Source organism: Ptychodera flava, chromosome 11 (assembly GCF_041260155.1).
Source record: "Ptychodera flava strain L36383 chromosome 11, AS_Pfla_20210202, whole genome shotgun sequence".
NCBI classification, from domain to species: domain Eukaryota; kingdom Metazoa; phylum Hemichordata; class Enteropneusta; family Ptychoderidae; genus Ptychodera; species Ptychodera flava.
The window spans coordinates 10147501-10167231 of NC_091938.1; the positions used below are offsets into that span (position 1 = coordinate 10147501).

At 37.2% G+C, this 19731-nt stretch overlaps 1 protein-coding gene across 4 annotated transcripts in view; it reads left to right on the forward strand.

Annotated features, from left to right (window-relative positions):
* LOC139143489 (mesotocin receptor-like) overlaps positions 1–19731 on the forward strand; it is a 111347-nt gene that overhangs the window by 67437 nt on the left and 24179 nt on the right. The window contains exon 1 of one of the 4 annotated variants that reach the window (XM_070713846.1): positions 10877–11267. The exons of 2 other annotated variants lie outside the window; for them this stretch is intronic. The gene's annotated coding sequence lies outside the window, so the exon portion shown is untranslated. Of the gene's footprint in view, positions 1–10876; positions 11268–15437; positions 15694–19731 lie in introns of those variants that run through there. One more of the 4 variants, XM_070713849.1, reaches the window with a different exon arrangement.

Below are 19731 nucleotides of genomic sequence, written 5' to 3' on the forward strand. Positions count from 1 at the left end.
TAAAATGATCAGAAGGTGACAGCATCAGTAAAACTTTGTAAATAAAATTTATAACAAGCACGTTTAAAAATTGAAAGGCTTGTACAGCCTCTTATTGATGTGGGCAACTCGTTATAAAACCTCGGAGCAGATACTCTAAAAGATTGTTTCAGCAATTCAGTTCTGGCAAATGGTACTTTAAAGTTTCATTAAAAACAGATCTTAAAGATCTTTGTGCATCGTACAATGTTAACATGTCCCGGATATAAGATGGAGCCATGCCAAAAAGAGCTTTGTAGACAGACACAACTAATTTATACTTGTAACGATAGGATAGTGGATACCATTTCAAACGAGTAAACATTTCCACAGAGGGAGTGCCAGAGTCACAATCCAAAATTAATCTCATTGCCCGTTTTAAAAGACCGTTTAAACGATCCATATCCTTCTGACTACAACAACCCCAAATACTAAGACAATAGTCAAAATAGGGTAAAATAAAACAATTGTAAAACTGGCGCCTCGCTGAGGTTGGTAGAAATGGCCTTATTCTGGCCAAGAGATATAGTTTACATTTGATTTTTTCACAATATTATGGACATGAGATGCCCAAGACAAATCACTCTGAATAGTAACACCAAGAAGTTTCTCACAATCAACATTTTCAATATTATTGCTACCAAGTTTAACGTTTAGTACTGAACTAGTCAAGTGTGACCGTTTTTGCCTAGTAGTGACCAACATGCATTTGGTTTTCTCAGTATTAGGACACATTTTGTTGTTTAAACACCAATTATTAATATGTTCAAGGTCACTATTTAAATTACATTCTAATTCATCAGTGGTCTTAGCCGACGTGTGCATTGTACTATCATCGGCAAACATCTCAACTTCACATTTAGTTGTATGTAGAGGCATGTCATTAATATATAACAGAAACAGTAGTGGGCCTAGAATTGACCCTTGGGGTACACCAACTGACAATGGTACATTATCAGATTTGTAACCATTCATAACAACACACTGTACTCTGTTGGCAAGATATGACTGAAAAAAGTGGAGAGCGTTATCTCTAACGCCGTAGATTCTAAGTTTTTGGATCAAAATAGTATGGTTAACAAGATCAAATGCTTTTCTTAAATCGAGAAAAATTACACCAATTAATTGTTTTTTGTCTATATTACAACACCATGAATCCAAAAGTGAAGTAAGAGCAGACTGGCATGAGTGAAAAGCTCTAAATCCCGATTGTTTGCCATGTAATAGGTTATTATCTTGTAAGTAAGTAGTTAGATGATTAGGATATGTCGCTCCAACACTTTGGATAAAATTGGTAAAATACTAACTGGCCGGTAATTACCAGGGTCACCTATACTTCCACCCTTATGTAGCGGGGTGACCTTTGCACGTTTCCATAGTGCGGGGAAGTACCCGACTGTACAAAACCGTTTAAAATACCTGTTATCGACGGGGCTATAACATCTGCTGATATGGTTAAAAATTTAGCTTGCAATCCATCAAGACCGGTAGCCTTTTTGATATCTAACGATTTGAGTTGTTTTTCAACAAACTCTACAGTTATTTCTGGTATACAAAAGACCGATTGGGAGTTCTTTTTCCTGGATACAAAGTCTTTGAGATTATCCAGAAAGGAATCTGATTCTTCATTGCTTTTGGTCACATATTTATCAACAACAGATGAAAACCAATTATTAAGACCGTTAGCAATGGAAATAGGGTTATTTAATTCATTACCATTTATATTCATATTCAACGGCATTGAAGATGTTTTACCTGGAACTAACTCCCTTAAATGGTTCCAGAAATCCCTAATAGCACACTGGCCCTTGCTGATTAAAACGTGAATGCTTCTAATGGTAAGATGTTAGGATCATTAAGTATTGACTTGCTTGGTAATATGTGAGCCTTTTTTGAGGCAGTTAAAAAAGCTAATTTCCGTTTGCATCTGTGCATGCTCTTTGAAATTTCAGCTATTGTTACTTGACCTATTAATGCAGAGGAGAGTAATGCCGAAGTAGTCGGATATTTGAAAAAAAAATGAATATTTTGGACAAGATTATGTCATTCCTTCGGTCGCTTTCTCCATTCTCGCCGACTTCTGAAGGCTGCATTGAGAACAGAAGGGTATATGACTCAAATAAATATTCTGAGCGCGGAGAAGATCAATTTATGCGCCGATCTACTATAAATAATCAACGACGTATTGGAACAGTTGTGTATGCTATTTTCTCACGGTAACATCATCAAATAAACATCATAATCTTTCGCGCACGAGAAAAATTACCTTAAATATTGCAATACTGTTAAATTATACATTTAAAATGTGTATCAGAGAATGGCTGAAACCATTTTGGATTACAGGATAAAAGGTGGAACGTTTAGGTGAATTTTGGTACAGTACTCTTTTCTCAAATCCAAAAGAATAAATACATACCAAGTCCTCAATAGCGTAAAAATAAAAAACCTGTTGAATTATGTATCCATTTTCAGCAGCATTGTATCCCTGGGCTTACCCCTGCGATGTAAAATAATTAGTTAATTACATTAATCACTAAAACTGTTTTGAAAGTGATTATCTGAGCGATTCGACATTTAGTAAATTCGGCAGCTCCATATCTGGCATATATCTTTCCTAGGCTGTACACCCGTTATTTAAAATGGGAAAAAGGACAGCTCATTTCCGGGATCTGCAGGCTGTGAATGCTGACGCCATTGCAACTTTTGTACGATTACTGGAGATTTAATTTAAATGAATTATGACTTTCGTCGCTTTCGGTACTTTGAGCTTTAAAACTAAGAGGAGATGTTTGTATGCGATTTTGTGTCTCAGTTCTAGCAATATTCGCATGGCCCATGTATTGTAATGATTCACGTAAACAGTTGAACATCAAGTAGGCGAAATATTTTTAGCACATTACACTACGGCAACATTGAAGATCTTGAAATGCAGCCAAGATGCATACAGAACATTATCCACTTTAACTTGACCTTTTATATGAAGAAGCAATTTGTTTGACAAGGCATACTGTATGTGAACTTCTTTCAGGGAATGTTAATAGTTTTTTCCATTAAAGCGAGCGTATTATGCTTCCACGCTTTTGGCTAACCGACACGATTTTCGCGCTGGAGCACGTCTGGTATTGTCATCAGCAGCCTATGGAATCATGTGTGTGCCTTTCAAAAGAGAATATGACCGACTAGACAAATCTCGCGTGTCTCCTAACACGTCTTCTCTAACGTCGCCTTTCCTCATTTCAATCTCGAAGAGTGAAGAAGACAAACAAACTCCCGCGATGCCCCCGGGGATACAATGTAAGGAGATCAGGACCATGCCGAGATCTAAAGTTCGTAGGGCCAAGTTTCTTTCTCCGTCAAAATTTTCTCAGAAAAAAAAAAAACATTCGCCACAAAGCCTTCCAAAGATGAACGACACTGGCAAAGCAGCGACATTGTGGCAAATAACAAATGACGTCACAGCACCATGTACCTTCTTGCACGTGAGATTAAATTTGCTAAGGGTATAGTACTGCCTAAGGAGTATATAGTAAACGGTACTTCGTAATCATATCTGTACTGGAGCGCACTGATGCTTTATCTCGTTGAATTAAAACGCTGGTCACGTGAATACCAATGCAAATGACTCCATATAGCGCTGCTCATCGGAATGGTTAATTCTAATTAATAAAGCTTAATTTGTGTAAATAATGAGCCACACCTAGTTATAGAACAGTAATCTATAATGAAAAAATTGTACATGATTTTCTGTGTGTGATTTATTAAATATGTACAAATCTGAAAAATCCTACATTGAAAGGACACGGTTTATTGATCGAGGCAAGAATCAATTGTAAAGCTACTCGGTAATTTTAAGTGTGTTATAGTTGTTTAAGATAATTGTCTACAAAAAGCAGCCAGCTATACTTTGTAGCCATACTTGCTGAAGTATCTTCCTGATTTTTTCCCATATATAGGCAGAAAGCATAATTATTTTGTTCATTATTATCATGACTATTATTATTATCGTAGTTTTTTTTGCTGCTGTTGTTTTCGAGGATGATGTTTGCTGTTGTTGTTGTTGGTGGTGGTGGTGGTGATGGTGGTGGTGGTGGTGGTGGTAGTGGTGGTGATTGTTGTTATAGTTATGTTATTGTTGGTGGTGGTGTTTGTTTTGTTGCTTGTTAGTTGTAAGTTGTTAATGTTTAATTGAAACTTTCGTTTTCTTCATCATGCTCTTTTTCCTCCTTCTCCCATTCATCAGTTTTAAATATGTTTGAAACCCTATCATTTGCAGGTCAATTTGTTCATTTAAACCCACTTAAAGAATTGAGACGGTGGCCAAACGACTCAAGATAAAACCACGTGTACTTTCAAAATTGAAACAACCCTATTTTCCAATCTGGCCTTTTACATTGGCTAGAAGTAAAGGAGAAAACACGATTAAGGAAATAAGTTGAAAGTTAAAATGGGCAATTTAAAGTTGTGATTGATAAGTGTAAGCAGAACTGGCTGTTAATAATGCTGACGTTCGGACTATATCGAAAATGATGGTGCAGCGGAAATAGACGTATAAAGGCACTTGACTTCATAGCAACGAAACAACAAGTGCATTGACGTTAAATTCACCTTTGCTTGTTAATCTGATAAACTGCGTCAATTAGTATGTAATGAATGTTAGGGTCCTCAGAAAATGTACTTCCTTAACAATGATTTGTGTGTTGTCATCTGAACTTCACCAATTCCAAGGAATTTAATAGACGCAAAGACAGACGCAGAGCAAGACGCACAGATATGTAGTCACACGTAGTAATGAACAGTTTACTTGTTAAACACACTAAAGCTAGAATATATGTATACTTAAACATATATACACTGTGAGAAATTCAGTAAACATTGACAGACAGAAACATATGTACATAAAAAATACCCTCCCACCTACCCCTTACCTACCTTTCTGCACCTACCTACTCCTACCTCTCTATCTAGCTATCCTGTCTCCCTATTAACCTACCTACCTACCTACCTAGCTACCTACCTACTATATATTTATTTCAGTACACGATTGTATTGATTTATACAATGCTAATACTCATACAAAAAGTTTTTACGTCAATGCTTTTATGAAGAGCCTCGGGAGGTTGGAGAAGCAACTTACAGAAATAATATTCAATTAAAAACCTGAACACTAATTTTTCTTCAATTTTCTCTTCTCAAAAGCAAGCCCTGAACATTCATTTAGATTTCCCGTGTGTGGGCATAAAGACTTCAGCGTATAAATAGCAAACATTTTGTTGACATCCTATCTACTAAATAACAATTAGATTTGCCTGAGTTTACAAACATTCAAGACATTTAGCAATCTAACGAAACGAATTTCATTTTCAAACTCCGTAATTAAAACGGAAACGTCTACGCAAACACAATAAATTCTACTTAAAACATTTCTCAAGTAAAGAAAACCAAACTGAACATAGTCTCTGAAATGGCTTTAGTATATTGAAACGGTACGATTTTTTCATCCGGGTCACTACAAACTTTATCGTTTGTCTTTTTGCATAAAGCTATGTGAAGTTTGAAGGTATCTGAAGCAGCTATTTTCTAACAATTGATTTGACATTCAAGCTTATAGAGTATTACATTTCAAACCGCTGGTTGTGTGCATCAAGTAAAGTAATTGTATTGAATGGCAAGGAAGTTCATAGAGATAATGCCGATGTTGGAGGATTTTCGATCATACAGAAAAGTTGTCATCTGATTTTTGGAAGCTTTTTATTTATACTGATATCGGGTAGCCGTAAAATTTCTCATCCCTTAAGGGAATTAGCAAGCAGTTCGTTAAGGTTGACTGCATAATCATAATTAATTTGTTTTCTTATCCCAATCATTAAACAGTGATAAAAATGCGGCTGTTCATTTACTCTTATTGGCATCATCCTAGTTCTTGCAAATATCTTACCATCATCGAACGGCGCCATCCATTGTTTCTGCTGCGTTTCCAGTTATCGTTATCATGGTTAAATATGGCTATCCATATTGCGTCATCCTAAGACATGAATATAAATGGACAAATTTAACAATGATAACCTTGAAATTGGAATTCTATGGATTAAACAAGTAACATATAGGTATGTAGCATATAGTATTATAGATCGATGAATATGAGCGGTGAAGAGGTTAGGGACCTAAATCTCTGGTAATTGAGTCGACGAAAAAATATTCTCCAAATTATTTCTGACGGAGTTTCATTAATCAAGCGAATGATATGAAATGAAACAGAAAATACCAACACTGCAGTTGATTTCACTCGGTCAAGGTCGAATGATGTCAAGATGAACTTATCAGTCAAAAAGAAGATGCGCTCCAATGACATCAAAGATGACTGATAAAAAGGCAAAACGTCTTTTAAGGTCACTTTAGGTTTCTTTAATCTCCTTAATGTAAAATCTACTTGCACACATGAGACTTTATTACTTGACTTCTTGAGTGGTTCGATAAAGTTGGTCTCCCCAGTTATGCCGGAACATTCAACTGTCTTGTTACCTGTACATAATGCTCGCAGCGCACACAAAAATAACCATTGTTTTTCGACAGTGCATAGCAACACACCCCAAGTGTTTAGCCTCAAGACGTTGAAACGTGCGATCGTCTTTGTAAACAACTGAATAATCAAGACCTAAATATATTTCCATGTAATATACTTTTGTAAGCAGAACTTAGTCATACTGCTGTCTGTTAAGGTAGAATGCGCCTCGGGGACAGATATTCGGACTCTCAAACTTTTATTTATTCTGTTTTGATCTACCACTTGTTGGGGTTCATTTTAAAGATGGAGTAAGAAAACATTTCACCATCTCAGTTTTTCGAAAATAGAAAAAAAATATTTTTCTTCAGAGAGTTAAATCGGGTGTAGCGGCCATTTTATAATTCGTTATCGGTAACTCTCGGGTAATTTGTTTCTTAAGTACCAGAATTTGCACTGTGACCCCAAATATAATCGTGATTTTAAAAGACCGTCACGGTATATTGCCATTGGGAGACTATGAAACAAAATTCTGTGCAGAAAGAAAAATCAGGTACACCATTGCGAAACTCTAACTCATCTGCCTTCGTTTGGATTAGAAAAGCAACTCTGTCTTCCGCCGGGAATAATTTTACAAATCTCACAGAGTTTACTCATCTACTAGCTAAAATGATGAAACCAGGTTATAAGGTGAGGACCCAGACAATGATAAAATGATTCTTCCGCAAAATCAACGAACCAACTGTGTGTTTTATATAAATGAGACTTCCAGGGAAACAAATTATGTAATATCTGAAGACCTGGGGCTTGTGTGATCTATTGTCATGTTTCTTACTTTTGATTTTGTTTTACGGATTAAAATAATATTAAAAGCTTTGACGCATCATTTAGACAGAGTTAACAAAAAAGTGACTGTAATGCCAAATGTCGCCTCGCTGAAAGACGGTAATATGTTTTGTGCAAATTGTTGCCAAAAGATAAATCTGAAGACGGATAACCATCGTGATAAATCGTTACTTGCCAAGAAAACAATTAAGTCTCAATTAATATTATTTTAGCTTATTTCCCGGCTGTGTGATTTACCATAAACTACCACAAGTGAGGCTGTCTCCACCAGTGTTTACAACTCCATGTGGTCTAATTTGGGATTTCTTGGACGAATTTTATTTTGCAGAGTAATTCTGTAAACGTGTGTTGTATTGCTTGGGAAATGTCAATATCATGAATCGATTTGTGGAGATCATTCTACGTTCAAAATACCTCGAAATAATGATTTTACACATGCATATGTTACGACGACGTGTATGGCTTGGCATTTATTTTGGCTTGTTGATTACATATACAGGGAGGAATTGATATTAATGCATTAAATTTGTCATTTAATCTGAACAATATCTCAGAATACAGCTAATTTCTTATACCATATTACCTAATCGTACCAAATTATTACACTACGATACATTTTCAAAGCTCTGAAAATGTGTAAAAATCGAAATACAATAAAGAAAATGTCGATGTACATTTATTGCCCGTTTATCATTTCATTTTAGTTAGCCTTTTACTATAACACTTCCAAATAAGAACCACTGCAGCTGTATTCATAGAAACCTCGCGGTCAGTTATTCCGATATTCTTGAACATCTGTTTTCAAATCACCAACAGAAACCATACGTTGACGCTGAAGCATGTTTAACTTCAGTTGGATTATTCGAAATGTGACAAAAGCGTCGCCATTTCTGCTCTTACTATTTCAAATAAGTTAAGGATGTCAAATTGTAACTTCATACACCTCTTTGCGAGAGGACGCCCTATTTCGATGCAATTTATCCGTCAAGAAGGTCAGAGGATCCAGAGATAGCATGATATTAAGTCAGGCAGTAAAATGCAAGCAGAAACCCTTGAAATTATTCGCAATAGACGTACTTACGATCATGCAATTATCCAATGTTTTTTTTTTATTCTACTTTTTCTCCTCTTAACCTGGCAAAAAATTAGCAGGTGGAAATACTGGAAAGAATATAAAAAGTAGTGGATTGTTCAGCGACTTTCCAAATGTTTCCGGTCTTAAAAGGTAGAGTCACCTCAGTAGACCTTGCAGGATAACTGATTGTTGGCCACGGAAAATATTTCAACTGTGTTCTCGCGAGAATAAAATCGTTAAATGAAACTTTACCAGCCCCTATGCGGTATGTATTATTCGATAAGATGCCTCAAAATTCCCCATGGCGCGTTTTATTGTGAGTTGAGATTAGTTTGAGAATCCGCGCCACGCCCGCTGTTAAATGGAAATTTCATTGAGAAATAAGGGGCGTTCGCAACATGAAGTATAATTTCCGGTGACGAAAACAAAATTTTAGACCAGACAAAAAACTGTCTAAGGTTCTGCAGTTAATGGCGTGATACTGTTGTCGACTTCAGTCAGACTGCAGTCTCTTTTTTTGGAGGGGATGGACTGTTTAAAAATTGAATAACATTCCAATCATAATCAGAATGTCTCCTTTTGTGTCACAAAAAGTACGTCCCTCGGGCCACGAGAAATAGTTCTTTTTCTGGTTATAAGTGCCCGTCAACAAAACGGTTGCGTCAGTTTACAATCGTAAGAACGGCTGTGTATACATGAAACGGCACTTAGTGGAAGATTGGAAATACCAGCGTAGAATCCAGTGGTAAGTTCCCGGTTTGACTTTTTAGTTTATTGTTGAACACAAAAAATTTTCTTAGGTTCATTCCAAAATCTAAAATGTAAAATGTGAAGGAAAAATTGAACGAGCTCGAGCTCGAGAACAATTTTGCCGCGGCGGTGGTGAGGTATCTACTTAAGCCTTAAACGTCAGCTCAATGCACTCAGAAGACCTTAACCGGAGACAAAACCACGTAAACGCATGTAGAAAAACCTCCCCGCACATATACAACTCATGTAAATGAAGTACGGTTAAACCTCTTCTTGCTCTATGGCTAAAATGTACAATAATTAAGGTTATATGCTTGTAGCCATGAATCATATGATGGGTACTCTTAGACCTAAAAATCAATTTTTTTTATTAAATAGATGCTAAACACTTGTTAATATTTGATCTTGAACACCCTTTGAATCTCTTTGTAATGTTGAAAGGATAAAGTAAGAAGCGCTCATTGGTACTTTATTCAATTAGAAATGCAATTGTGTTATATCGAGGAGAAACGTTACCCTCCCTTGCTCCTCTGTCTCCATCTGTCCCTATAAGGTGCGACATTGCGAAGATGATCAGATTTGAATTCTTGGGTCAAGGACCTGGTTGATTGCAAAAACCATTTACAAAATTTGTCTAGATGTCCCCTACTTTGTATAATCAATCCATTCTGTGTGTTTGCATTTCCACCATTCAGCATTATGTGTAGGAAAACATAGTCGCTATTACAGATTTGTGATTGCTTTTGTGATAAGACAACATACTTCAACAAGAGGAAAGCTTCCCTTTAGGGAATTGGTGCCGTGCGTGATGCATATGGTTTGCGACAGTAACTGCCACATCAGATAGTTGTACCGTATACACTGTCTGGTTCCAAGCAGTTTTTGTATCAACAGCAATCTTTAATTGCAACACATAAGGTAACAAAAAAAAAACCAAATAGAAAAGTCTCATGTAATTCTAATCATCATTTCTACGGCTGCCATTTCCCCGAAATGGTCACCGGAAAGATTATGCTTCTAATATCAGTAATATGCATGTTAGCGATCTACATGCTTTGGGTATTCTCGACAAGAATAATACATATATTTCAACATGTACACGCAGATCTTGACAAGGAAAAGGTGGCCATGGGAATTTCACATTTCTGCTCAAAGTTCAAAACTTGTCGTATGGCGTGACAGAAAACCTTTTAAAGGAAAACATGTTTACAGTGAAAAGATTATGAGAAACAATTATGGTAAAGTTTTTCTCTAATAGAACAATAAATAATAGAGGGGAAGTGCAAAAAGTTGTACACAAAATGGAATAAATATTACCAGTATATCCTGTACAAAACATGGAAATATATCAAATCAGAGGAACACTTTCTAAAGGCACTGTATTTAAATTGATACGTTCTGGCCCTGTCTACTGACATACCCTAAGGCAATGAGCAGACTATCATAAAAACACCCATTATCTGAGGTTTAACTTCGTGACTTCATGATATCGAGAGACACAGTCAGAAAAATTACATTCGGTTGGCATTTTTTCTGACTGATTAGGTTTGCGCGCCGCTTCCCGAAGACAAAGCAGCAACAACAGGAAGCTGAAGGCACAACGACTTCAACTGTATGTAAACGATCGAGCCCTTTACTCTGTGCACACAGTCGTTTTGTTGTTCCCTAGTAACCGGTTTCTCCGATTCACATTCAGCCGAGATGTTTTCAAGTCACGGTGGATCGTATCGCATGTCTTCTTAATATGCCATAATCACGGTACAAATGTCTCTATACCTCGATACGGGTGACATAGCACTCCACGAGTTCGCTAAACATTATGTCGCGGTATATCCCCCGCAACGTTAGCTTTGCCTTTCTGCCTTGTTCAGGCAGGTGTGACATGTGATTGGTGGTGAACGATGTATACATAGAAAGGCATCAGTCATACGCTGTCGTTGTTCAGTCGCTGCTTAACTTCTCCGACGTTGACGTCTATCGCCGAGCTCTTCAAGCGACTTCAAGTACCATTTTCAGATACGCGAGTAGACTTATAGTCAGAATCTTTCTGATGTTAAAAATCCAGTGCAAGGTTTTATGGTATGTATATGTTTGTACGTATATTTTATTTATGCAAAATATCACGGTAGTGAATTCTTCTTCTGTCGCAATGAAAGTGGAGTCTTTCCAAGAACGGTAAAAGGAGATTTACGTTATAGCCGTCACATTCGTCTGCCAGTTTCATTTAATACCCTGACTGTCAGAAATGCATGTGTGAGTATTCGTATAAGAAGTTTCAACTGTATCCAAAACAGAGCACTGCTTTTGTCTCGCTGAATCTGTCTGGCGCCCTTTCGCTTGTTTTTGCCCTGTGTCTATTTCGATGAAATTCTGTTCGTCTAAGATTGTGTGGCAGAACCATTCATCTTTCCGCCAGACGATGTGGTAAACCTACAGGAGATAAGGCCAACGACATCGATACATGATGTAGATACTTGTTGATAAGCATATTTTGATGCAGCTAAGAGGTTATCTTCTGCAGAAATTTTCAAAAGAACAAATGTTTTTTAAACGTTACTTCATATGTCGAAGTTTTTCATCTATAGAAATTGTCTATGATGAATACATTGTTATGAAAAAATATGGACTAGTGTAATAGCCTTCTTCCATAGCTAAGTAACGATAAGCCAGATCTGTCATAACAAAATGCACTTCAAATTGTTCAAATGTCCTGATGACTGATAAGCTCAACATGATTCGTTTCTCGACATAAGGTCGCTGACGCTATGCCGATAGGCTCTCTGGGAATATCAGGCGAGTACATCTCGCTGTAACCGTCCCCAGTGAGTTTATTGCAGTTGTAAACACCATTTTTGAACACCATAATTTAAAATTGTACTGCCCTGTGAGGTCGTCATAGCTGACTGTTCTTTCAGTTTGAAATACTGATTGTTTATATCGTGCAGCACATCAATCAACAGCTGTTCGCTGTAAAATGAAGGCATTTGACATCGATGATTGTTAATTCAAGGGTCTTGTCCAACTGGTAGATCTCGATTACAGAGAAGTTAGCTCGCCAACGTGAGTACGTGCTGTTTTCATTTCCCGTCTAGCGGTTACGAATATAGTTCATTTTCGGCTAGTCGAGCTACGGAGCACAGCATTGTACCTATTACTCGGTTGTCAATGTCATTAATGGATTATGCATTTGTAAGGATGCACTCAATAGCTCGGCAAAAGCACGTTATTGCTCGATATGTATTGGGTGTACTCTGGTATGTCATACGGAAGGGTACCCCACGCATGTTGGAATAGAATAATATACAATTTACAAACCATCGGAAGGAATATTTGTCGTAGTACAAACACGTCAAATGGTTTGTCAGCAATGCATTTTTAAACTTTCACAATTTATCCTATAGCGTTGTGTTTAATGTTCGTTGAGCGTAGTTCATGGTGTAGGCTTTATTGCACAGAAAGCAGCTCGGTTTGTTTGCGTGCCTGAACGCGTATGATAGTAAACCCCTGTGCTCAGATTTGATCCACTGTCCTAGATAAGGCGTTTAAGTAATACAGAGGAAAATATAACAAGCTTCGAATACTGCTTAGTATTGTCAAAGGTTATTTTAAATGGATGGTCACGAACGTAAGTTTACTTTCTAATTCGATTTAATTTCCCTTCAGGGAAATTTTGCACTCCTCGAAATGAGAGCTCATATTGGAACAACCACATGTATAAGGTTATCGAATATTCTCTGCTGAAAGTCAGCCCTCGTCAAGTTTCGCTTGCAGTTACCCTAGATGGAATATGCTCTCTTTTATCGGGAGACTAATCTTCGCTTAATGCTGAACAGATTCCCTGAGGTCTTTAAAAAGTTAGAGGTACGGGGAAATGATCCTGTCAGAATGCCATCTCGATGATTTTTGCCTTTTTCATGTTTGAATTTTAGATACCAGTGACCATAAGGGACAGGGTACAACTATGTCTGAGTAATAATGTCGCAGTCCAAATATACAGTTAAGTATCTTGTAAACACCGAACTGCTACAATATTTCACTAAAGGAAGTTTTACGGCATAATATGGTGGTTTGACTGCAAATCTCGAGCAAGACTCAAGAAGGCAGATTCCACATGGAAAAAGTTTACAAATCAACGTAATCTCAGGGAGTCCATTCGTTTTGAAATATATTTTAGGATGCCAACGGAAACCCTACTTTTTAATAATGCAGATTTTGACTGTTATTTTTCAGGTGCGCGAAATCAGTAGTTTTTTTGTCACCGTTGCATGACGGGAATTTTATGTAGCATGACATGTTTTATCAAAACAAGTTTACTGCAAGCAACACTTTGTGATTTTTGCTGTGCTGTTATGCTGCCTGAGTATTGAATACGACTTTGCACCAATCACGGTCGTCAATTAATTTTTAAAGAAATATCCGCACATTGCAATTTTGACGGCTGAGACATTTTAAATTCATTGTTACATTGCTGAAAGTTTACCTGAAATTTCAGTAATCATTGGCCGGCGACTTTCCAACTACTCCGGGACTGTGAACCTTCAAGTGCCATAACAATCATTTACAGCAGGGCTTTGGTAATTTGTATATGTGTGTTTGCTATGACAACGTATTAAGCTTGTCAATGAGTGTGAGTGCAATGTCAAGTAATGCTTAAAACATGTAAGCTGTCTAAAATTTGATTTTTGAAAATTTCGGTAGTGAAGCCATCCAACACAGCACAAATGAAATTAGTAGTCTTAACCAGGTGGTCGATTTATATGGACAAGAAAAAAGGTTTACTATATGTACATGTACACGTTTACGTTATTTGAAACCATTCATATTGCCACACACAAAATAATCCAGTAAAAGTCAGGTAGAAGGTTGTAAGTTGCTACAGTTTTAGCCTGGATTTAATGCAAGATTTAATATAAGGACACTTTTCAAAAGAGCGTTGTAAATATTGTATATGAACTCTCAAATAGTGAGTTAAAGCGATCAGCTTTGATTTAAAGCAAATATATGACCTTCGTAAGCAATATTGTCCTAAACCTAAAACTACATTACTGCAGATATGTTACTTCGGGCTAATCATTTCCTGATGTCTCTTGCTTTGGAAGAAACATGAAACTTTTATATGAGTAATATTCTATGCTACTGTACAAGTTTTTGATTTATTCCATGTAACTAATAGTTTGTTCAATTATGCTTAATGATTTTCTTTACGTCATTGTTTCAATCGCTGCCTCAGACGGGAACACGTGCGCAGCTGAAAGATTCTTTGAAAACCATACCCTGGTGATTGTTACATAGTTTTCCAGAATGGTCTTTGTTTGACTAGTAATGATCCCTGTAAAGGTAATCAGCTGCAAGCAAACGTATTCATAAGTCTACAGTCCAAAATAAAATGAGACGCCATCTTAAGATTATAATTGATTGATACTCAATACTGATTACTAGGAAGGAAATAAGCCAGGTAGATACTGGTAAAGCAAAATATGCTTGTCCCCTTTCACTTGTAAGATATAATAACGACAACATCTGCGCAATGTGTTTATTTTTCACTGGCAATATCATTGTTTTTTAACTGTACAATGAGCCACAATTGTGATCCCTGTTAGCTCTATGGACACTCCAAATTTTCTGCCTAATTAATGTTAAGCTTTTGTCGAGGATGAAGTCTCATTTTGTTACCTACACCAATGACATAACGTGCCGTTCAAATTATGATTGAGTTTTCACTTTTATGGCAAACAGTGTTTGATGCACACCGATATTTGGAGGGGTGGAGTTCCATAAAACTTTGTAAAACGTCGCAGTAAAGTTCCTATAGCACTTTATCATCAGATTTTCCTCCAGTTAATTTAAGTACAAGTAATTACTGGCGTCATCCAGAAATTACAAGACAGGAACTTGTTAGAGCACCTCTATCGAAACTCTTGCCTGTTGCTTTCTCTGTTTTTGTTGTGTCGCTCAATATTCATTTACCAGTTTTTGCGATTGAGATCTATGTATGATATTTACTTATTCACCATCCAATTACAATCCATCGTTGGCTGTTGACGTAGAATAAAACCAATTGTTCAGACATATCCGACAATGTAGCGGTAAAATCACGTGATCTTTATATGACGTAGATTAGTTTGAAACTTGTGGAGAACAGGTCGATTGACGCCCTCTCGCATGTAGTTGAAAGTAGTATGCCAGGAGAAAAAATACGCTGTCTTTGGTCATGCGCAGATGAAGTTTCAGCGTTGAAAGCTGATGTGCAGTTGATAGATGTTCCTGGTTGGTCATTGACGTGCACATCTTGCCTCGCATTCTGCTGCCTGTATTTAATGAGCAGCGGCGAAGACAGCCGCTTCACGCGTTTATTACCTCCCCGAGGCAAAAGACTCTAACTTCCGTCTATGACTTTAAAGTCAAGCATGATTTCGACAATAGGCCGCAAATGAGATATCGGTGATGTGACAATTTTACAGACAAAACGGTAAAAGTTCGGAAGAGTTATTTGAATTCGCGAAAGGTAGGTGGATGTCGTACATATACGATATATATATTTTTTGTATCGTCCTCACATGTTACGCAATAATGTTATACATCGCTGCTTACTCCTTTTGACATCAAAATTAATACTGAGAGGCCAAAGCTCTGACTAAACTTGCTATCGAATATTGTGATTGGCAACACAATGTTATCTTCAGGACCTTCTGAAACAGTCTCACTTCGATCTATTAATTAGCTATGGCATTGCTTTTTCAAGCAAAGTGAAGTCAAATATACTGATATATACCAATTCTACGGTAATATCTTCAATCGAGCTTTCACACAGAAAAAAAAATTCTATTGTTTGTACATTGATCGCTTTCGCTTATATACAATTGTGATATTTATTACTTAGTAATAGTGTACACGTCAAAGTTCAATTATGTTGTCGATATGTTCACACGCTTGAACTCGTTGTTGAATTTGCCCGTTATATCCTTATCTATAAATCATTCAGTATATTGTATGTCAAAAATCGTACTTTATAATAGGGAACCTCTATTCATATTAATTTGATGGAACGTGTGTCATATATATAGCGCTCTTTGATTAATGCTCGTGTGTTGGATTTCTTAAATAATAACCAGAAACCGATCTAAGGAAGTTGCAGGACCCTGATTCCAATGACAGTTTACTCATGAAAGGGATACATCCTTTATGAAGATTCATGTATATCACGTCGTTTGCGTCTCCTTGTCTAAGAGCCAATGGATCATAAAGAGATCAATCAATCTGTGTCTTTCGGATTGCCTTACTAAGTATACTAAAATTACTATCACCCCTCTCTTCTGAATGTCTGAAATTCTCTTGCAAGAGTAGGAATTGTTAAAATATACAAAAAAGTTATTTTTGATAACGTTACAAAATGAAACAAGGAAAACATTTTTCTTGGGATATGCATCTTTATCTTTTACATCAAAATGCCGGAACACGTTGGGGTATTATATTCACAGCCCACGAGAAAGTCATAATGCTAGCCGATGCAAATAAATTAAAAAGATTAACTTGTCAAACAACATACTTAGCAGGCAGGGCGCAGAATTACCATGTAGATTGATAAAAACAAGACTTTCACAGGCTTTTCATTAAAAGTATACTTAAGAATAAATTCATTCAGTTTGTATTAACAGGTTGGCTGCTTTTTCGCTTTTTTTAAAATTAGCCACAGCTGTTTCTCGATGTTATGAAGTATTCGCCAGACAGCCTCATTTCATCGTAAAGCCCTAGGGAGTATTTCAATGGAAATACTGTACAGATTTTCACTTTCTGTGTAATCCAGGATCTGGTCACTTTATCTGTTGCAACACGGGATCTTGATTAAGTAAAGATAAATGTGTGCCACCATAGTGACCAGCTTTATGGCTCCCTTGTTGTCAAATGTTACGCAAATGTTTGGTAATCTTGTCGATGGTGTCAATAAGTTTGATCAAGAATATCTTTGAAACTAAAATCTTATTTAGTTTATCTACTTTATCTTTTATCGAGTGAATTTGGCGATAGAATGGTGTCCGAAAGCTTTCCGCTTCGAACGAATCTTCGATGTGACCTTACGGTTTTTCCCTTCTCGTTATATTAACCGATTTCTCATGGGGACCCCGTCCCACTTTCCATATGACGCACAGTCTCTCTGTGAGCTTGGCAAACAATTATTTTAATTTGCATGTTAAGCGATGATGCGACACATGACTGCGTCGTTGAGTCCTCCCCAGTGGCATGTCGGTAAGCGCATTCAACTCACTCTCTCGGGGTCTTCTCGAACCTTCATCAATGTCGAATGGCACGAACAGGTCAACGACAGCAAATGGATGCAGCTACACAGCAACAGTTGGCATAGCTCAATTGATTTTATCTTCATCACTATTCTGAGGTACCCGTACATGTTGAAAAGATATGACTCGGCTAACTATCGCAATATACCATGCTTATTGATTGCGTAGCATCATGCAGAATACAAAACCTCTCTGTATGTCACTAGCTGTTAAGTCAGCCTTTTGATAGATGTCTGCAGTTTCCTGTCACCACTTACAAAGCTCTCATAGAATACGAGCGCCTTACGACCGATTGACAGATTAAAAGTCAGTACTCCTACATGTGCCGCCCCAATGTCATTTCAATCCAATAATTTAGTGCATTAATATTTTGTGTACACAAACCGAAACGTGCGATCGGTCACAGTTTCCACTCGTCAGACTCGTCTACCTGACCACTGTCCTGAAGCCAAGGAAGGCAAATTGTGCGTCTCTTCCCGAGTGTTTGCAAATCTTGTCGGACGCGACTTCGTGTATTACCCCGGGTGCACCTAGTCGCTGAACCGGTGATCCTTAACGACTTTCCTCGACTCGAAGGAGATTATCGCCTTTGACCGTTTGAACCGCTGATCAGGATGAATTAGCCTCTTGGCTATCGAATCCACTGTAAAATTCCATTCTTTCGGTAGCGTGCGGTCGCTGCTAATTTGTAAGTTCACTCTATCTCCTAGTCACACATACAATAATATTATCCTCCTACTATTCAGAGGAGAAACACAGACGGTGTTCGATAAGATTTTGAACACATTTACTCATACATATTGCTTCCAAGTTATCATGGGCAGTGATATGTAAGAGACTTATTGAACTCCTTCTGCGACAACTTTCATGCAATACAGTACGGATTAATTGACTCGCGAGTTGTAGTCTTGACGAAAAGGTCACAAAGCCAGGACCTCGAATATGACTTTAAAACGCACCACATGACAATTTATCTTACGTGTGCTTTTAAGATTCTGCCACCAGGTTTATTGTTTTCTATCATATATTTTCCATGTTTAAATACAGCTCCAACTGTCATAAACGTAATTATCGTACATTTAATTAAAATGCATTGCTGCCATATGGTAACTCACGATATGAAGTACGACTATTGCTCACAACTTAATAGTCCTCATAACATAACACGAGTCTGTTTGCTTCTGAATACTAAGTTCGTGTTAATGTTACTGGTGTCAGGAAGTGGTTCTAAAAGAGGTGATAAGTACCGGAAAAAAGAAGTGTCAACTACCTTTACACGCCATTCCCATGACTGCGTGTTCGTTCCAATGACCACCGGCGAATATAATGACGTCATGGAAAATATAGAAGATAATGATCACGCATTGGTGTCCAATAATTATCAGACTTGGTATCTCTGTATTGAAAGAGAGTGGGCTGTCTGTAATATTATTGATATAATATACAATTCAGAGTGCTTCAATTCTGAGATAACCTTCATCATTCAAAAGTGCCTATAACCTATTCACTGGGAATAAAGTGATCAAATAAGAGCAGACCCATGGCATACCCCCTGCAGTAACATCTGATGACTTTCTATTTGAAAATTCCCATGATACAACTCTTACTCTCAGCCGGAGGGAGTAAGGGGGCGTTCTGAAGATCGATGTTTGAACCCAAATGCGCACAATGGCCGTTGTGCATTTCTTCTCGTATTACGTCCATTTACAGTCTTTTACACGACAGGGAGTTTTGGCGTGTTCATCACGTCCTATCAAAAAAAAATAATGCAATAGCTTCAGTTTAATGAATATCGTTGACAATTCACTGGTTAGCAAAGAACGTTCTTTAATTGCGCTGTATTGCCGTCTGTGGAGCTGAAACTATGTACGCGATATATGTGTGGACGAATAAGTCGAGCTATGGATTACAGAAACTTTAGGGCTTTTTACACATTAGCTTCTGCCATACGCAAACAGCACGTATCTCTTCTCCCTTGAAGGTTATCAACAAGCTTTGGTAGTATCAGAGTAGTGACAACATTGAGATTCTTTCACGCTAAAGAACTGGCAGAAGCTAATGGCAACACCTCACCTTTGTCCAGCACAAACACAGTGGTATTTCCCGTCGACATTAGCATCAAAGATTGATAGCATAATGGACCTGAAACGTTACGCTTATACAATGCTGTGTCATTTTTTGATGGTTATATATATATATATATATATATATATATATATATATATATATATATATATATATATATATAT